This window comes from Alligator sinensis, unplaced genomic scaffold (assembly GCF_000455745.1).
Source record: "Alligator sinensis unplaced genomic scaffold, ASM45574v1 scaffold470_1, whole genome shotgun sequence".
In the NCBI taxonomy this organism is placed as follows: domain Eukaryota; kingdom Metazoa; phylum Chordata; order Crocodylia; family Alligatoridae; genus Alligator; species Alligator sinensis.
The window spans coordinates 418619-438190 of NW_005842487.1; the positions used below are offsets into that span (position 1 = coordinate 418619).

The 19572-nt window shown below is 41.0% G+C and overlaps 1 protein-coding gene across 1 annotated transcript in view; it reads left to right on the forward strand.

Annotated features, from left to right (window-relative positions):
- ULK4 (unc-51 like kinase 4) overlaps positions 1-19572 on the forward strand; it is a 457838-nt gene that overhangs the window by 53621 nt on the left and 384645 nt on the right. The window lies entirely within an intron of this gene.

Consider the following 19572-nt stretch of genomic DNA (forward strand, 5'->3'; position numbering starts at 1 on the left):
CAAACTTTTTAGAAGAATAAAATACTTCCTAAGTTCCTTAATCAGAGGCAATCCTAATGTAATATTATAAGCTTATGTGAAAGAAGGGGAAGTCTGTCCTCTTTTCTTTTAATGTCCATTCAGTATAGTGATCTCATCTTTTGGGTTAGACTTTATGGCTTCTCTCTTAATCCATTGCAATTGACTTCTCTCTGGCTACAACCTCCATGAACTCAAGTTCACTGTTACTACAATCAAGTTCTGACAACATTACCCCCATCTTGAAGTCTTTCTGTTATCTTCTATAGAAATGTCTTATCCCAGCTTTCTAATTTCTCTACAGTTGACTCCCACCTTCCCTATTTAGGCAGAAGGCAGGGCAGGGTGGCACCTTAGGGACTAAATGGTTCAGAGAGGCATAAGCATTCATAGGCAACAGCCTACCTCATCAGATGAAGTAAGTTGTTGCCTAGAAAGCTCATGTCCCTCTGAGCTGCCTTGCCTTGCTGTCTGTCTGACTTCAGGGTGACAGAACTAACTACCTTTCTGTGCTCATGGAGAACTTGTTTTGGTTTTTTTTTTCTATTGACACATTAAGTCTTTTCTTTACTCTGCAAACAATCCCAGCTTGATTGTAGGTTTGTCTACTTTTCCTGTGAGCACCTTTTGCGTCATTCATCTATCCTCTGTTTTATGGGCAAAGGAAAATCTCCCAGTCAGTATTGGGCAACCTGCAGCCAGATGTGACAGGATCTGGCCGCGGTTGCCTGGGAACACCTGTCCTGTCCACCGACCAGTGTTTCCAAGCGAGAGGGTGTTCAGCATTGCTAGTGATGTTGTGACACCCCACCGCACCTCCTTGGATCCTTTTTTTGGTGGAGCAGCTGGTGTTCCTGAAGGTGAACCTCCCGCTGCTGGGGTTCCCCAAGCTCCACGTGCAGACAGAGTGAGTGTCACTGTTCTCATTCTGCACCTATTTGCTTTTTCAATTTTCTTTGGCAACCATTTCATGCCCTGCTCTTGGAGCTGGAGGCAGCAGTTTTTCACCAGCCACCAGGTGAAGAACATGTCCCTGCTGAGCTCCTGTGCCAAGATGAACTTGGAGGTATGGGCTGAGACTGTCGGGAAGGAAGAGGCCCCAGGTCTTCAGCATGACCTGAAACTGCACCCTGCCAGGGTAGGGAGACCTGGTGGTACTACTGGTGGTGTGGCAGCCCCAGGAAATGCCAGGAACGCGAACCTCCCTGGTGAAAGGCGGGTAGGGGCCTGAAAACCACCAGCCACTGCATGTACGCACTATCCTGGCTAGGGAAAGCCCAGACCTGTAAGATTTTTGAGAGACCTGAGGCTTAATGGTTGCAGTTGTGAGGCTCCAGGTGAGCTTAGCTGCTTAGGATGCCATCTGCAAAACATAGGCCATAGTGTAGATCAGGTATGGAGCTGCAGAATGGATGTCACGCCTAGACAATGGAGGTATGGGCCTAAAATGGGCGGCCTCCTGCCTGGGTAACATCTGAATCAGTTTTCCATCAAGATGTGGCAGGAAAAAGTGTGTGTGTGGGGGGGGGGGTTTGGCCCAGAAGCAGGTGGGTGGGCCAAGATCTAACCAGCACCTGGAAGGCCCCCTGTTACAGGCTACCATCCCTGCTGCTTTCACCCTGCTCTGCCTTAACACACAAACGACACAAGTTTTGCTTTCAACATTTTCACAGAAACCCCTACACCTATCTCCTTGAAACTTGGAAGGCTTCATGCCCTCAGAATGGGCTACCATCCCTGCTGTTTTCACCCAATTCTGCAAAAAAATGACAGTTATAGGTATTTTAGTGATTCCACATTATAGTCTATGGCCAAATCACCCCGAATCAGTGCTGAATCTTTTGAATCCAATTTGGCCAAATCATAGTTTCATAGTTGGTAGGGTCGGAAGGGACCTGAGGAGATCATCTAGTCCGACACCCTGCCTTGGCAGGAAATAATACTGGGGTCAAACGACCCCGGCCAGATGTTCGTCAAGCCTTTTTTTAAAGACCCCCAGGGTAGGAGCCAGCACCACTTTTTTTGGAAGTTGGTTCCAGGTCCTAGCCGCCCTGACAGTGAAATAGCGCCTCCTAAATATCTAGCCTGAAACTACCCTCCGCTAGCTTGTGCCCATTGTTTCTTGTAACTCCTGGGAGTGCTCGGGGGAACAGAGCACCTGCCCTGCTGACCCCTGATCATGCGGGTGGCCCTCCTTTGGACCCTCTCCATGTTGGCCACATCCCTCCTGAAGTGCGGCGCCCAGAACTGGACGCAGTACTCCAGCTGCGGCCTGACCAGTGTCGCATAGAGGGGGAGGATCACCTCCTTGGACCTGCTTGAGATGCATCTGTGGATGCACGACAAGGTATGGTTGGCCTTCCTGACTGTGTCCCCACTTCGTTGGCCCATGTTCATTGTGGCATCAATAATGACTCCAAGATCCTTTTCTGTCTCGACTCTGGCAAGAAGGGAGTTCCCCAGCCTGTAGGTATGCTGCTGGTTCTTCCTCCCCAGGTGCATTACCCTGCACTTGTAAGTGTTGAACCCCATCCTGTTCTCATCGGCCCACCCCTGTAACCTGTCTAGATCCGCTTGCAGCCTGTTTCTTCCTACTAGTGTACACACTTCACCCCACATCTTAGTGTCATCTGCGAATTTGAACAGGGTGCTTTCTACCCCCTCGCCCAAGTCACTGATGAAGATGTTGAATAGTGCGGGCCCGAGGACCGAGCCCTGTGGAACCCCACTGCCCACATCCCTCCAGTTCGAATAAAACCCGTCCACCACCACCCTCTGGGTGCGGCCCTCCAGCCAGTTAGTGACCCATCTGACTGTGTAGGCATCAACACCACTGTCTCCTAGTTTCTTACTGAGAATGGGGTGAGAGACTGTGTCGAAGGCCTTCCTGAAGTCCAGAAAGGCTCGATTTGTCTCACTGTCCCAAAGAATTGATTTGGGACAGTGATCCAAATCACCAAATTGAATCGCTGTCCCCCGAATTGCCTGAACCTGAATTGAATACTGGCCACTTCACGCAGGCCTACCAAACACCCATGAAGTACAGCATCAAAATTGTTAGGCACTTCATTCAGGAATTACAGCATGAGGTACATTTTTTAGTATTTATTTTGATTAATTATTTCATCTAAGCAAAATGTTACCATCATAAAAAGCACTGATTTCAGTTGACTCTGTCGTCATGGAGTACCTTAAATTCATTTAATTTCTGTCATGAAACAAATTGCTATACCTTTCTCACTAAAACTGCATAGCTGGGGTAGTCAAGTGTTTCCTTGATAAGGCCGATGTAAGTTGATGCATCTTTTATGAAGGTGATGATCCAGTGTCTTTTTTTTGCCTATTTCTTTATCAGTTGGCTATTTTGGTGATGATGATGGTGTGATCTTCTATTTCTGTTAATATAACTACAACACTAAAATCTAGAGAGGTATTGAAGAAGAGTATATATTTAATTGAATTCTTCCTTCAGCATTTGAAGTATATTTCATAGTCCTAAGTCCTTTTGTGAACCTTCTCCTTTCATAAGTTTTTGAAAATGTAATAGTGCCCTTGGCTTTGTTAAACACCAGGTAAAAATATGAATCTGGTCTGGAGAAGGAAGGATAATATGCATTAAAGGAAAAACAGTTTTTCTGTCTAATGCCACAGATTTATAATGATGCAGAGAAACTGATGTGAGGCTTCCTTAGAGCTGGGTGGGAAGTGGTTTTCCATCCCAGGAAACTTTGAGATTTTGATAATATTAACTGTTCTTCAGTTACATGAAACCAAAAATGTTTTGAAGGTTTTGGAAAAAAGTGAGGGAATGATGTGTCCATGTCCACCCACCTAGCATATCTATTAGTCTGGTGGTTAGCCCAATCATTTGGGATATAGGGGATACACATTTGAGTCTGTTGCTCTGCGGTCCTCTCAAATTGTAGATGTGTGCCTTAAAGCTGCCGGGCTCTTTGCTATTATGTAATAGTCTTTCTGTCTGTCTTGTTGGAGCTAGTCCACATTGTAAGTAAGTGTTAATTTGAGCGCAGACTTGAAAATGGGTGTCTCTGCTACCTCTAGTGAGTGCCCTAACTACTGTACTGCATTCACCCAGTGAATATTTAAATTTTTTATACAAGTTTCTAATCTTAATCTTGCAAAGCAGGGAAATTGAAATTGAAATCCTAGAAGATTGTCTGGGACATCAAATTATTGAATCTTTTAAGCTTGTGCATTTTATCTCTCTGTTATTATGTCTCTCTAGGTATTCCATCCTAGAGCTGAGAAATCTGTCCTGGCCAAAGATTTTTCAAACTCATATAGTCCCACAAAAAGTTATGGTTTCAATTAATTTGCTTTTCTTGATGTGACTTTTACCAAAAGATTTCCAAAAATCTTTAGGTTATATGTCAAGAGCTATGCCCTCCATTATATACTCTTGTACTCAGACTGCACTCCTTATTCACAACATATAGGGACAGGGTATATCCATATCTCAGAGTATAAGGACATTTTATGCATATCCTTATATCAGAGTATTTTTCCCCCTACCTCAAAGAGATAGGACACATGAAGACTGGCCAAAACACCCTGTGTAGAAAGTCTGCAGTCATATACTACACCTATGCACATATATGTGACATGAGGAAGGGTGTCTTGCATCTGAAAGTTTTGTTTAAATTTATCCCAACTGTGTAGCTAGTCTAGGAAGAGGTATCACCCTCAGAAATCCTTTGCCGCCTTTTTATGTTTCCTACTACAAGCATTTAATCAATGCTCAACCCAGATGCTCAGAGTGGGTGCAGAGCGCAGAATTGATTTTTCTGACCATAAACATTTTTGTTTTCTTAATTGTTTCAGTTGTACTCAAAATCAGTATCTTCCTGGTTTTGCAATCCACATTTTAATTTTTAGGATTTTAACCCTATGTGACCTGCACAATTAAGATTATTTTTTTTCTTAATTGTGTGTTCTTAAGTTAATAGCCCAGATAGTAATACAGTTCTTGAGAAAGAAAATGAAACAGTCTGCAGTGAGGATCCTTTAGATAATATCATGCTTTCTGCATATGGATAATACCATACTTTAGTTTTGGAGGTGGCTTGATCTTAACAATTAAAATGTTCATATGTATTTTTGACAATTTCCCTATCTTTCTTTCTAATAGTTCTTGAATGCATTTGTGGATTTCTGCAGTGTTCTAAATAGTATCAGCTTAGGAAAGGGGCCTGAGTATCACTTCTCAAAGCTCAGTTGAAGGCCTTGGCTTAAAGTGCAGCTCTGGGTAAAAAAGTACACCATGATTTTTGGATGCCTAAGAACTGAAAAATATACAGAAGATATAAGAAGATACAGTACTCAAATAATAGTGCTTTCTTATCTGGAGTACTATGAGAAGTGCTGGTAGTCGCCCTATTTTTAGGAGGCTACTGCAGATTTAGAAGTGGTTCAGAGAAAGGCATTAAGAACGATTAGGGGCTTTATGCAGGTTTAGAAGAGTGGGGCTTGTTTTCATTAGAAAGAAGAAGAAATATAAAATAAGGAATGGTATGGAGAAGATTGATTCGGAAATGTTGGCTCTCCCTCGTCTCATAACTCAAGAAGAAAGGAGTGTTCAATGAAATTGAAACATGGGAAATTCAGAACTGACAAAAGGAAATTCTTATTCAACATGTAATTAGACCATGAAACTTATTGCCCTATTATGTCAGTGAAGTCAGGAAATTAGCAAGATTCAAAGAGGCTTTGGTTGCTTGTATGGAAACCAGTTATACAAAGCTTTAATAGTTTGTTAGAAAGAATTTCTAAAGGTATATAAAAACTTGTCTTTCAGGTCTTATAACAAGGAGTTAGGAAGAGATGGGGGGGGGGCAGAGGGAGAGGAGAGGCTGTGATTATTCCTTATCTGCTTATTTTGAGATGTTTTATCCTTTTCTTTAGAGTATCTGGTGATGGTCACTGTTGAGAACAAAATAATGGAAAAGGTGAACTTTAGGTTTGATCTGGGTTGAGAATCCTTTAGTTTTTCTTGATGTAGATAATGTTACTTTGATAATATAATATGAGGTCACAACCACTACTGATTTTCCTTCATTTTAATTATATTGTTATTTTTTATGATACAAGTGTAATCTGAACAAAACCTAATGCGTCACTGCTATTGGTTTATTGTTGGCCTGTGCCTAACCTCAAGTCTAGGTCTCCTGTTTTAATTATATTTATTATGTTGTGGCTAGGCAAGTTATTTACTTTAAATATGATGTACTTGGTTTTTGATTGGTGACTGAAGGATAAACTTTTTTGTAGAGAGGAAGTAGCGTGCTAAAATGTTAATCTCATTGTGGGGTGGAGAAATAAAAGAAAATGTTACCTTCTCTTTCCTGTGTAAGCAAAGTGAAACTGAAGTGCAATTCAGATGTAAAATTAGAAGAGCATTTGAATTGCTTATGCATGGAAATAACACATCGTCACACATCAAAGAACACTTTAAAAGGATTTTGCCTCCTTGCTTATAATGATAGAAGTATATTTGATGTCCTACCTGATGCCTTGTAGAACAGTTTTCAGCATATATGTTTTCTGTAATCTTGGATTTTTGTTGATTCTAACTAGTTTGTATCTCTGCCTATATTTGTAAGATTTTCACAGAACAAGCTGTGGGATTTCCAGGGAAAGCATGTAAACCATTCTGTATTTTCATTTTTCTTTCAAACCATTCATATTTTCTATTAGAAAATCCTAGGAATCTTGAAAGATCATGAAAATAAAATGAGATGATGTTATCCCCAAATAATTAGGGCTTCTCTCTGAAATAGAAACACGATTTAAAACAGCTTTTCTTACAGTTTTGTTACCTTAGGACTCTTAAATGCTCTGGGTGAGATGTTGTCCATATGAAGGCTTTGGGTCCAGGATTTCAAAACATGTCTTTAACATGGTGGGTAAATGCTTGTCTAAATCCACATGTGCACAGAGACTAGTGTTTAATTAATTTGAAAAGTATTTTCTCAAGCAATTCTGAGATATTATAAGTGTTTGTAGAAAGAGTTAACAAACATCAGTTTGTTTTGTTTGCTTAAGGTTAAGATGTTGACTCTTTAAATTATTTTAAATGATAAATGGCTATAAAATAAATTAGCATGCCACTTAGTGCAATCTAGAGAAATGTAATTAGGTGTGTCCTACAAAATACAAAATCAGAATCCTAATAAGGTCTGCCTTCAACTGGTTGAAAGTTCGATCATCACCACTTGAATGCTGAGAACATTCCTGCTCAAATGAAGAAAAATATATCAAATATAGTCCTAGGTTTATTGCAAAGTTAAATAGGAAGTGATGTAACTCCACAATAGAAATAGTTTTTATATTCTAATCACTATAAGTAAGTGTCTAATAATTTTGAATAATGTTTTAACACTTTATTTAAGCAGTCCTAAGTCTTTCATACAAATTATTTTTTCGTTCTTTCTCTCTCTTTTTTTCTCTCTTTCTTTTTATTGTAAACTTTGACAGTTGCTTAAATTCTGTGGTAGGAAAATAAGTTTCCTATATTTAAATAGGATTAATCCTTCCTTTCTAGTTATTACATTGTAGCCTTTACAAGTAACTCCCATTCAAGCCTATGCTATTCTTCCCTCCCTAATCGTTTCACACTACGCCTTACAAGTGGGTGATTTTAATATGCCTGAGGATTGTAGTGTCAGACTCTCATTGACCTTAATGGAAGTTGTGCGTGTTGAAGGAAACAGATTCTAAAATATAAAGATCTGTCACTTAATCTTGTTATTTGTTACTTGTATTGTGGTAGTGAATAAAGGCTCCAAACCCCCATATTGTTACATGGCCTTCAAATACACAGTGAGAAAAAGTACCTTCCTAAGAATCCATAATGTAGACAGACGAAACAAATTAAAGCAAAGGAAGTAGGATAAAATGTACAAACAAAATACCCTTCTTGTTGGATCAGTCACCCCCTCCTTCCCCTCCCTATATTTTTTTTATAATTTTCCACATATGGAATCTAATTATTGGGGGGTTACCTTAAATTAGTCCCCCTGCTGCTGTGGCAGGGAAAGCAGCAGTAGGGGAGCAGGCACTCAGATCCCTGCCTCTTGCGTCCCCCCAGCCCAAGTGACTGCCTGCTCCCTGCCATTTTCTCTCCTCCTATGTGTGCCTACTCCCCTGCCACTTCCTTTCTGCCACAGCTCTCCAGAAGCCCACTTCCCAGCAAAATTCTGTCTTGATTAAATAGTATTATTTTTCTCACACAAGAAATAATCTGCAAAATGAAATTGTAAAATGTAGGTTATGCTCTTTGTTTGATTAATATCTGGAAGTAGCAGTGTTGGAAACCAGTAGTTTGGGGGAAAAACACTAAAATAATTCAGTGGTATTTTTGTAATCCATAGAACTGTAAATGATAGGCTTGTAAAAGGCCTTCCAGGTCATCTAGTGGCTTTTCAGTTTGTGAAATATAAGCAGCAGAAAGCAAATAAAAAAGAAATATATAAATTAATCGTTTCCCTTTTGAAGCTGTCTTGTCATTTTATGCTTTACTTTCTTTTTGGTTAAAGTGCTACACATTTTACCCCTATTCTCCTGGAAAATAATGCAGCAAAGGAGAAAGAAGTGGGTTTTTTTGCAGTTGTACATTGGGGGCAGAAAGAGTTAGATAAATGTATCGTTATATGGTGATGATATAATTAAATGTTTTGTGTTTTGCTATCTTTTTTTCATGTCTTGCATAAACACATTCCTTTTTATGCAGAATTACATTTTCATGCCATTTGAAATGTGGCAAATTTAAAAAAAATGAAAATTAGGCATTTTCTAATTTGAAAATTCTTCAACAGTTAAAATTTTGCATACAGCCATTTTGTCTTTCTCATATTTTACAGGTGCAAAGGGTTTCACTTACATTTTGATGATTGATAGTCATGTTATGGCATGTAAAAATAAATAAGTAAATGAGAAGCAGAAATCCACTAGAAGACAAGGAATTTTATACGTTTAAAGAATTTGTACATCTCTAGCACATGTACAAATTTACTGTGTCTAGAACAATCTGATATATTGTTGATGTTTGTTTGTTTTTAATAGCTTGTGGTTTTGTGGGGGGGTTTTGTTTTGCTTTATTGCAGAGCTGACATCTGTTATTTTCTAGAGAAACTGTGTCAGATAGCTTGGGATGAAAAGCTAGACAAATTAGAAAGCTCTGTAGTTGTAGTAACGTAGCAGTAATAGTTTTTGGTGGACAAAATAAGTTCTGTTTCCATACATTTTATATGAGTATCAGTCATAAGATGCTTATAGAAGATAATTTATGAAGGTCATGCTTTCACAAACAGGAAGACAGACCAACCCAGAAAGTTCCCAGTGTTTGATCTTCCTGATGTGAAACCCCTAGGTGTTGATCTTTCCATTAATTCTGGACAATACATTATATCTGAATTTATCATATTCTTTAGCATGTTTCTTTGATATGTGCTTTATCTGGTCATATTCTACAATATTATCCTACTGACTGCTTGCAGATGTGGGGGGAAAAAAAAGCGCTTTACTTTAAAGATTACTACTTTTTCATTACACTAGTTAGTATTTTAAGATGTTAAGAGACACCATTTTGTTTTCACTTTTAATCTTGGAGTATTTGTTGCTTTTCATGTGCACTTTTAAAAAAAATAGTACATTCATATTCTATATAAATAACATTCCAAAGATGATTACTTTTCTTTTTAGTAGGAATCCTATATATAACCTACTTTTGCAGCCAAATGAGTACCTTGCTCAAAGAAAGTGAGGTTGTTTTGGCATTACCAGCACGTGATGTGTGTCTACTTACAAGACACCGAGCTCTAAAGTAATTTCTATTATGCTTGAGGCATAGACAGTTTTATCTCTGTAAGGGTCTGCAGCATTAGAAATGTGTTTTAATTCCCACAAATGCTTACAGACACCTCATACTAATGGATTGAAAATGGAGTAATATTGTAAATCTCTGCCACCTACCCCATAAGGTATAAATAGCTCTTGTTTGTGAACACACTTCACAATTAAGTTCTGGACAGTACAAACAGCAGTGAAAATTCTAGATGCATCCTGAAATGGGGAGAAAACTTTTCAAGGAATAACCTGTCAAATGCACATATTATTTTGTTGCAAATGCAGCTAATAGCTGTCTGTCCAGATATGAATCTTATATTTTGTCTTTTTATTATAACTATATTAAATCCATCCTATTTTGACAGGTAATATAAAACGTTTAGCTAATGTATTAAATTTAAAATACTTTGACTGGACACTATGGAACTGACTCTTCATTACTAATGATGTATAGAGAAAATGTTGACTAGTTGAAGAACATGGTGCAGGGGTGGGAGTGAGCTGTTATTTGACAGACAGTAATTAATTACTAGAAATTTCCTTTTCTTGTTGCATTTTTTTTGCAGGTAATAAAACATCAAAAAAACTTTATTCATTAATGGTTTTTTTCCTTCTAATCCTGAACAAAAAATTGGTGGCCAAAATATTGTAACCATAAACTTTGTCCTAAAGCAGGACTAATGGACATTTTGTAGCTTGGCTTTCATTATTCCTGTCAGGCATAGAAGTAATCTATGTACTTGAAGGGAGAAAGATGAAAATAGAATTGATTGGAGTCCCTTCCCCCAACCTCACCCCTTGAGGTATGTGTGTACGTGCACATACTTTTATTCTATCCCACAATGTCTCTTCGTTGTCTCAGTTGTCATCTGTAAAGTGGCCTTTCTATGGATTTGTTCCACGTTAAAAATGGGCAAACAGAAATCAAAGTGGACAACAGAAGAATGGAGGAGGAGATAATAACAGGAAATTGATGTTGGAGCGGGCAACATTTTGAAGATCATATAACCTTAAGAGAAGAATGTTGAATGTGTGCAATGAAAAATGGGAAGCCTATAGAAGGGCTTGAAGAGAATCATGAATAGGATCAGAATTCTGGAAAGTGGCAATATTAAGGTTTTGAGTGGATGTAGTGGAGGAGAGGTGGATGTTCGGAAGTGTGAGAGGGGAGGCAGGAGTGTCATGTGGCCCGGATCCTGATCAGCATACCCTGATACTTACCCCAGGAACAGAGACAGGCAGCAGCTGGAGAGAGACCCAGACACTGACACAAAAGCAAGCTCAGCAGTTTCGCAGCTGCTTGAGCCTGCATGTCAGGGAGAGCTGGGGGGATGGCTCCCAAGCAGCGTGGGCTGCTCAAAAGGCAGCTGGGGATCCGCTGAGGCGGCGCCGTGGAGAGAGAAGCAGAATGCCAGCTGGGAGATGTGGCTCCAGCCACCACGAGAAGGGGCTAGGTATCCGCCGGAGGACCCAGACGGGTGAAGCAGAGGGCAGCCTCGGGGGCCAACGGGGGTAAGGGAGCTCCATTGAGAGGCAGCAGCCTCAAGGGACGCCGCCAGGAAGCAGAGGGGCTCCGACCAGGAGCTCAGATACCAGGGCTGGGGACGGCTCCTCAGGCTTACAGGCATCCCCAGACAGCCTTACAGCAGGCAGAGCACAGGGAATCACAAGCCCCCAGGAGGGGGAAATGGATGGTGCTGGCTGGAGGGACCAGAGCAACGAGACCACAGGTCAGCCGGGCCCCAGGGAGGTGATGCCAGAAGAGCCGGCAAGGGCTGGACACAGGGCAGTTGCCTATACACGGCTGTTAAGATAAAGGGGACAGACAAGTCTTTCCCAAGGAACTGAGGGCCCAGAGAGAGGGAAACCCAGGAGCCCACCGGCAGAAGCCGGTCATTTTCAGTTGAGTGTCTTCAGTTACAGTGTGACCCCGGATGGGGCATGTTTAGTTTTCTAGGAGAGGGGAAGCTGACCCAGAGACGAGGGATGGACCCCTAAAGATTGACAGCCAGGAGGACTTGACCCTATCAAGGTGGGCAGTGTGGGAAGACCTGTGGGGAGTAGCATCTACCCAGGCTGAGGGCATGGTAAGGGTGGGGTAAAGGGGAGGTTTGGAGCTCCACAAAGACACTCACAGGGTCGAGACCCCTCTGGGTCCCCCGACAGGGAACTGCCTCCCCAACAGTAACACTGAAGACGTGGCAGGAGAGCAAAGGGGCTGTGCACAGACCATCTAGGGGGCACCAGAATAGAGTTTCACCCTGACGTCGCTGGGGGGAAGGGCACTGACGAAGAGGTCTCCAAAGCCGTGCAACACCTACCAGCGACAGGAAGGGTAGAATAAATAATTGTTGCAGTAGTCAGTGACAGTGGCTGATGAGGTTCGGACTGGCTGTTTCACATGTAGACAGATAAAACTGTGTGTTTGGCATTGTTATGGAAGAAGGTGTGAAAAGTTTGGATAAGGCTGACCATGTTGGGCTTAGGTATAGCAGAGTTAATAATGGTCTCTGCGTAGTTTTCATCTAAGTCAGGGAAGGAAGAATAAATGGTGGTGCTAAGTGACAGAAAAGAGGAAATATGTAAATTGATTGCATTTACTGGGTTTGGACAATTGTCACTGATTTGAAATTAATAAACAGCATTTATTGTTGTTTCTTGTTTTTAAAATGAAATCAATTTTGTATGTAAATATACCTTTCTAATATATATATATATAGTAAGTGCCACGGTGGGCACTTCTGATTTCACTTTATCTTACAAGCCGGCATGCCAGTTAGTGGAGCATGCCGGCTTGTAAGATGCCGGATAACAGAACTTCTACTGTATATAGCTGTGGAGCTGTGGAATTTAGCTCCCAAAAGAAAGTACAGAGCCCTAATTAAGTTGCCTGTAGGCAAACTTAAGCTTCTCAAGTTAAAATAATTTAAATTAAAAAAAAATTATAATTATAGGAAACAATTTAATTTAAGTTGCTATGTATATTAAATGAGAAATTATTGCAACTTAAATGAAATTCTGTTTTCTATAATTATAATTTTTTAAAATTTAAATTATTTAACTTGAGAAGCTTAAGCTTGCCTACAGGCAATTTAATAGCCCAATAATGAAGTACCCCTACTTGTGCAGTACACAATCACTGTTTGGTAGAACTAAACTTAACCCAAGTTGCACCATATCTTTCTCAAGCTGTTATGTTATTAGAAGCTTTAAAACTAATGTTTTTTTGGCTTTGTTTTTAAATTAAGACAAAAGGTAAAAATAGTAGTTCTGTCTAGAATGATAAATTATTGTAGATTTTTAAGTAATATCTAGCAAGATGTTACAAAAAGGTCCTGGAAAATTGCAATAAGTATGCAGTTGTTTAAAAGGAGAGGGAGGGTCAGAAGTACAGTATATTAGGGCTCTGTACTTTCTTGTGGGAGCTAAATTCCAGTTCCTATTCTGCTGTTCTAGAAAGAATGGGGTTGTGATATAGAGCTTTAGGAGTCAGAAGGTGAAGTGAAATCAAAGCATATTGAGGAGTGTGGCTCTTTAGGGATCCCCAAGAAGGAAAGTGTGCCTTTTACAAAAGGTGGCAAAACTGTTTAAAAAAAAAAAAAAAAGATTTACATGCGCGCGCACACGCGTGTGCGTGCACACACATATCTTTCTCTCTCCTAACCAAAATTCTAATATATAGGATCCTAATATATGAAGGGTGGCAGGGGTGTACTTCTGCCCCTCCCCCCCCCCCCTTTTACACAACTGCATACTTATTGCAATTTTCCAGGACCATCCATGAAAACAGAGAGAGAGATCACCTGAGTTCTAATCACAATCCTTATAAATAGATTATATATATTGGGATTTTGTGGTTAGGACACAAATGATCTTTATTTTATGGATGATTATTAATATTGTAAACTAAATACATATTTAGGATACTTGATTACCTTTCATGTGCCTGTACATGAGCGGGGAGCCTGCTCTGATGCGCTGTAATTCCAATGTGTCAGAGCAGGCTTGATTAATTAAGTCTGCTGGAATGTGGTTGTTCCTGCACTCCAGCAGCCTCCTGTGCCTCATGTATCAGCACCCTGCACTTAAAAATGGCGGCAGGGGTGCTTGAACTGAAGCTGAACTACAACTTTTACAAAACTGTGTGACTGGTAATATCTTTCACATGGGGAAAAATGATGAACAGAGCAAGCTGTTTTCTCCCGTAGTCTGCCATGGCTGCAAAATTATTTCATAAGATATTTTTATATTTTTCACTTGGCTTACGAGACCCGTGTCACTTTTTTATTTTTTTATTTTTTAACTTTTTCAATTCAGAAGCAAATATCAATGAGACTTGAGTTAGGAACTTTGCTTCTGCCTACTAAGATGTTGTAACCCACAAGAACATGAATTTGATTTATTAGAAGCAAAGGGTCTAAGAAATGAGTGTTTGTTTACCAGCATCCAATTTTATGCATCTATGAACATGTGATTGTAAAACCTTGTAAATCTTGTAACAAATGAAGTTGAAAAATCCAACAAATGAAAAAACCCTGTCTAAGATCAATTTCCTAATAATTTTACTACACTATTTCTTAGTTTTGCTATGTTCCTGCTTTGTGCATAAGGACACTTCCAATTGTGTATCTTTATAGTTTCATAGTATCATAGTAGCTAGGGTCAGGAGGGACCTGAACAGATCATCTAGCATGACCCTCTGCCACAGGCAGGAATGAATGCTGGGTTCACAGGACCCCAGACAGGTGATCGTCCAACCTCCTCTTGAATATGCCCAAGGTAGGGGCGAGGACCACTTCCCTGGGAAGTTGGTTCCAGATTTTGGCCACCCTAACTGTAAAATATTGCCTTCTGATCTCCAACCTAAACCTATTCTCCATCAGCTTATTATCATTGTTCCTTGTCACCCCAGGTGGTGCTGGGGAGAAAAGAGCTCTGCCTATTTGCTGTTGATCCCCCTTGATAAGCTTGTAGGCAGCTAGCAGGTGCCCCCTCAGCCTTCTCTTACTGAGGCTGAACAGGTTCAGGTCCTTCAGTCTCTCCTCATAGGGCCTGTCCTGCTGCCCTCTCACCAAGCGGGTGGCCCTCCTCTGAACCCTGTCCAGGCTGGCCACATCCCTTTTGAAGTGTGGTGCCCAGTACTGGACACAGTACTCCAACTGCGGCCTGACCAAAGTCACGTAGAGGGGGAGTATCACCTCTCTGGACCAGCCTGAGATGCACCTTTGGATGCATGACAAAGTATGGCTGGGCTTGCTGGCTGCGGTCTGGCATTGGCAACTCATGTTCATCTTGGAGTCAATGACTCCGAGATCCCTTTCCGCCTCTGTGCTTTCAAGAAGGGAAACCCCCCAGCCTGTATGTATGCTGTGGATTCCTTCTCCCAAGGTGCAGCACCCTGCATTTGTCTGTGTTGAACCCCATCCTATTCTCGTCTGCCCAATTTTATGCATCTATGAACACGTGATTGTAAAAACGTTTGTTACAAGATTTACAAGAAGTTGAAAAATCCAACAAATAAAAAAACCCTGTTGAACCCCATCCTACGTTGAACTCCATCCTATTCTCATCTTATTTTTATTGTACTATATATTTTAAAGTTTTAATAAGTAATATATTACCTACTGGAGAAGCTATAACAAATTTGCTATCTCTTGTGTACTAAACAATAGTCAATACATGTCTCTGAACATTTGGATACAGTTGGTTAATGCACGTGACTCATAAATAACATTGTATTTGGTATCACAAAGGTAATTATTTTCTGTTTTGTTTCTATGCATCGCATGACAGACTTTTTCCTGCTTGCCTGAGTCAGGAATAATAATTATAAGTAACGACAGTTTGAGAGGCCTCATTTTTTGACACCTAGAACAATATTAGGAAAAACTTTCTTACTAGGAGGGTAATGTTCTATGATTCTATGCCAATCTATGGATACTATATGCAAATTACTTACTAGCAAGCAAATTACTAAAGTTATGTTCATTTCAAGGTCAGTTTTTTCAAATTTGTTCCTCACTTCAAGCCAAAGACCTCCATTAATGACATGATGATTTAGGGTATCTCTGTGCAGTTCTGGAACTTTTCAAAAAATCTTCCTGTTCTATGCTTCAACCAGAACAGGAAAATTTACTGGAAAGGTTGGAGCTCTGGGAAGGTGTGTATTTAAGCCATTTGGGCTTAATGGAGCATAAACATTGATCTTGCTGGCTTATGGAAGCTGGACCATGAAGTGCCATTTCTGGCCAACAGAGAATCTGTTTTAATACTTGGAGAGGGCAGGGGGAATAACTAATTTAGTATCATTCATTCAAATAATCTAATGTGGGAGAAGTACCAAAACATTTTTACAATGTTTAAACCATATGGAAATTTAAAAATAGACTAAACCTGAACATTGGAAAGTATACTGTCAGTGCATTATTTGTCAGATAAGAACAGACTTTATTATGTAGACTATTTTTTTTTCATCAGCTAAGAAAAACAAAGTTGATATCCAAGACCTTGGAATGAATAATTTAGGGATAAGCTTGTCTTAGAGTTATCATTTTGTTTAAAAAAATATTTTTAGAAAAGTCCACAGTCCATTGTTTTACAGCAAAAGGCATAAATGAAGCATGTGAATTTTATTATTAGTCGTGTGATGCGATGCTTTTGCTTTCTAAAGAGAAAGATCAGGAGAAGAAGTTATAAACAGAAGACTGAAATAACATGCATTAGTGCTGCAAACAAGCATTCTCTTCCACAAATTTTCCACTGATACAAATGTTTCTAGGACAGGGAGTAGTAAGGTATTTACTTTGAAACTGCCCCCTCTCCCCTGCCCCTTGCACCTTAGAATCATAGCATCATAGAAAATTAGGGTTGGAAGGGATCTCAGGAAGCCATCTAGTCCAACCCCTTGCTCAAAGCAGGATCATCTCCAACTAGATCATTCCCGGCAAGGTTTGTCTAGCCAGGTCTTAAAAGCCTCCAAGGATGGAGATTACAACCTCTCTGGGTAACCTGTTCCAGTGTTTTACTATGCTCCTAGTGAGAAAATTCTTCCTAATATCAAACCTAAACTTCCCTTGTTGTACCTTGAGACCATTGGTCCTTGTTCTGTCATCTTCCACCACTGAGAACAGTGCAGCTCCATCCTCTTTGAAGCCATCCTTCAGGTAGTCGAAGGCTGCAATTACATTCCCCCCTTTCCCAATCTTCTCTTCTCCAGATTATATAAGTCATGTGTCGCAGCCCCCTCACCATTTTTTATTGGTCTATGCTGGACTCTCTCCAATTTGTCCACATCCTTTCTGTAGTGGGGGCCCCAGAACTGACCACAGTACTCCAGATGTGGCCTCACCAGTGCTGAACAGAAAGGAATAATCACTTCCTTTGCCTGCTGGCAACACTCCTACCAATGCATTCCAGTATGCTGTTAGCCTTCTCAGCAACAAGGGCACACTGTTGGTTCATATTCAGTTTATTGTCCACTATAACCCCCAGGTCCTTTTCTACAGAGCTGCTGCCCAGCCAGTCAGCCCCCAGCCTGTAGTGGTGCATGGGATTATTCTATCCTAAGTGCAGGACTTTGCACTTGTCCTTGTTGAACCTCATGAAATTCCTTTTGGCCCAACTCTCCAATTTGTCTAGGTTACTCTGAATCCTAGCCCTACTCTCCAGCATATCTATTACTCCCCCCAGCTTGGTGTCATCGGCAGACTTACTGACGGTGCACTGTATGACATCTTGCAGGTTGTTGATGAAGATATAGAACAAAACCATCCCTAGGACTGACCACTAGGGTACTCCACTTGATACCAGCTGCCAACTAGTCATTGAGCCAGTGGTTACTATCTTCTTAAGTCTGATTCTCCAGCCAGTTTTCTATCCACCTTACAGTCCATTCATCCAGCCTGTACTTCCTTAGCTTGCCTGTGGGAATGTTGTGGGAGACCGTTATCAAAAGCCATGCTAAAATCAAGGTATACCACATCTACTGGTCTCCCTGTTTTGTGGTCCTGCTCAGTCTGTTTCACTCCCAGGCACCATGGCAGCTACTGTTCCACTCCACTCTTGGTCTGTGGGAGGGGTGGGAGCAGCTGCCCCCAATGTATTCTCCAAACCAGAATAACCTAATTCCTCCCAGGACTCGGAGGAGGTGAGTAGCAGCTTCTTCCCCAGACCGAGTGACCCCAGTCATGGAAGTTGCAGGGGGTATTTCCCTGTCACTCAACAAGTCTTTTTCCCCAGGAGGAGTTGAGCAGCTGGAAAGTATATAGACATTCATTCTATGAGTGACTTCTACCTGAGATGGGTTATTTTTCTCTTGGAACAGCCATTTTTATTCTGGTAAAAACTGCATGAATGCTTGTACACATGTGGTTTCTATTGGGAGAGCTGTGATTTTCCTGTTAGAAATGTAATCATATGTTTGTCACGCCAAAGTTGGCAATAATGCCATAACTTGCATAGTGTTTGTTTTGTTTTTTTTTAATATTATGGAATCAAGCATTTAAGAAGATGCTCTGCTTGTCCAATATATTACCTATTTACTCCAACATAAGATGACCCTGATTAGATGACCCCTCCCCCATAATTAGATTTGCTGTATAGAAAATGTATACATTTGATATAATTTTTGGTTTAGAATCTAATTATTGGAAATTTGTCTTGAATTTGTCCCCATCCTGTTGCTACAGCAGGGAAAATAAATCTGGGAAGTCAGGTAGCCCATTTACCCTCTGTCCCCAACTTCTCCCTATGGCCCTTCCAACTCTCTTTATTGTCAGACCCTTCTCTCCTTGAGCACATGGAAGTGAAGAACAAATCTGAAAAAACTGACCTTGAAATAAACATAACTTTAGTAATTTGCATATAGTATCCATAGATTTAGTTCACCCAGAATTGATCCATTTTACCTTTTTTGAAATTGCTGCAAGTTTTAGCACAGGTATTCTATAAACACACTTTTATCACTTTGGCATTTACTTATATCTAGTACAAACTATTTTTTTTTTTTTTTGCTATGCGCACGCGAGCACACACACACACACACACACACACACACACACACACCCCCATCCCCATCCCCATGACCTCGACTTGTATGATGTTGGTGTGCCAGGGGCAGATAGTGGGAGAGCCATAAGGTGCCTGATCCTCGTTGTGGCAGTGCAGCCCTGGCCCCTTCCCCGCCATCTGCCTTGGGACTTATGCCAAGAAAAATGCCTTTGAGTGCCACACACTAGCACCCGTGCCAGGGGTTGCCTACCCCTGAATCTGCCAGTTGCAGCAAAGCTCCATGGATCTACTGCCCCAGCACCACACGTGACTGGTCCTCGTGGACCATCCCCCCTATAGCAAACTTAAAGCACTTGGCCAAAACTTTGGCCATCAGCTTATAGCTGAAGTTCAGGAGCGCTATGGGTCTCCAGTTCCTCAACTTCTCCCCTCCCCACCTTGCACAAAAGGGTCCGTGTCCTCAGGTGGCCCTCCTGCAGCCTTTCCCTATACACCTCCAGCAGGTCTGGGTCTACCTGGTCCGAGAAGGTGATGTACAACTCCTTGGGTAGGCTGACTGCCCTAGGGGTCTGACTGTTCTTAAAGCTGTGGAAAGTGTTGGTGGTCTCCCCTGGTGTCCTCTCTTTCACCACTTACTGGCCTTTGTCTCCCCCATGGGCCCAGGTGAGCTCTTGCAAGCAT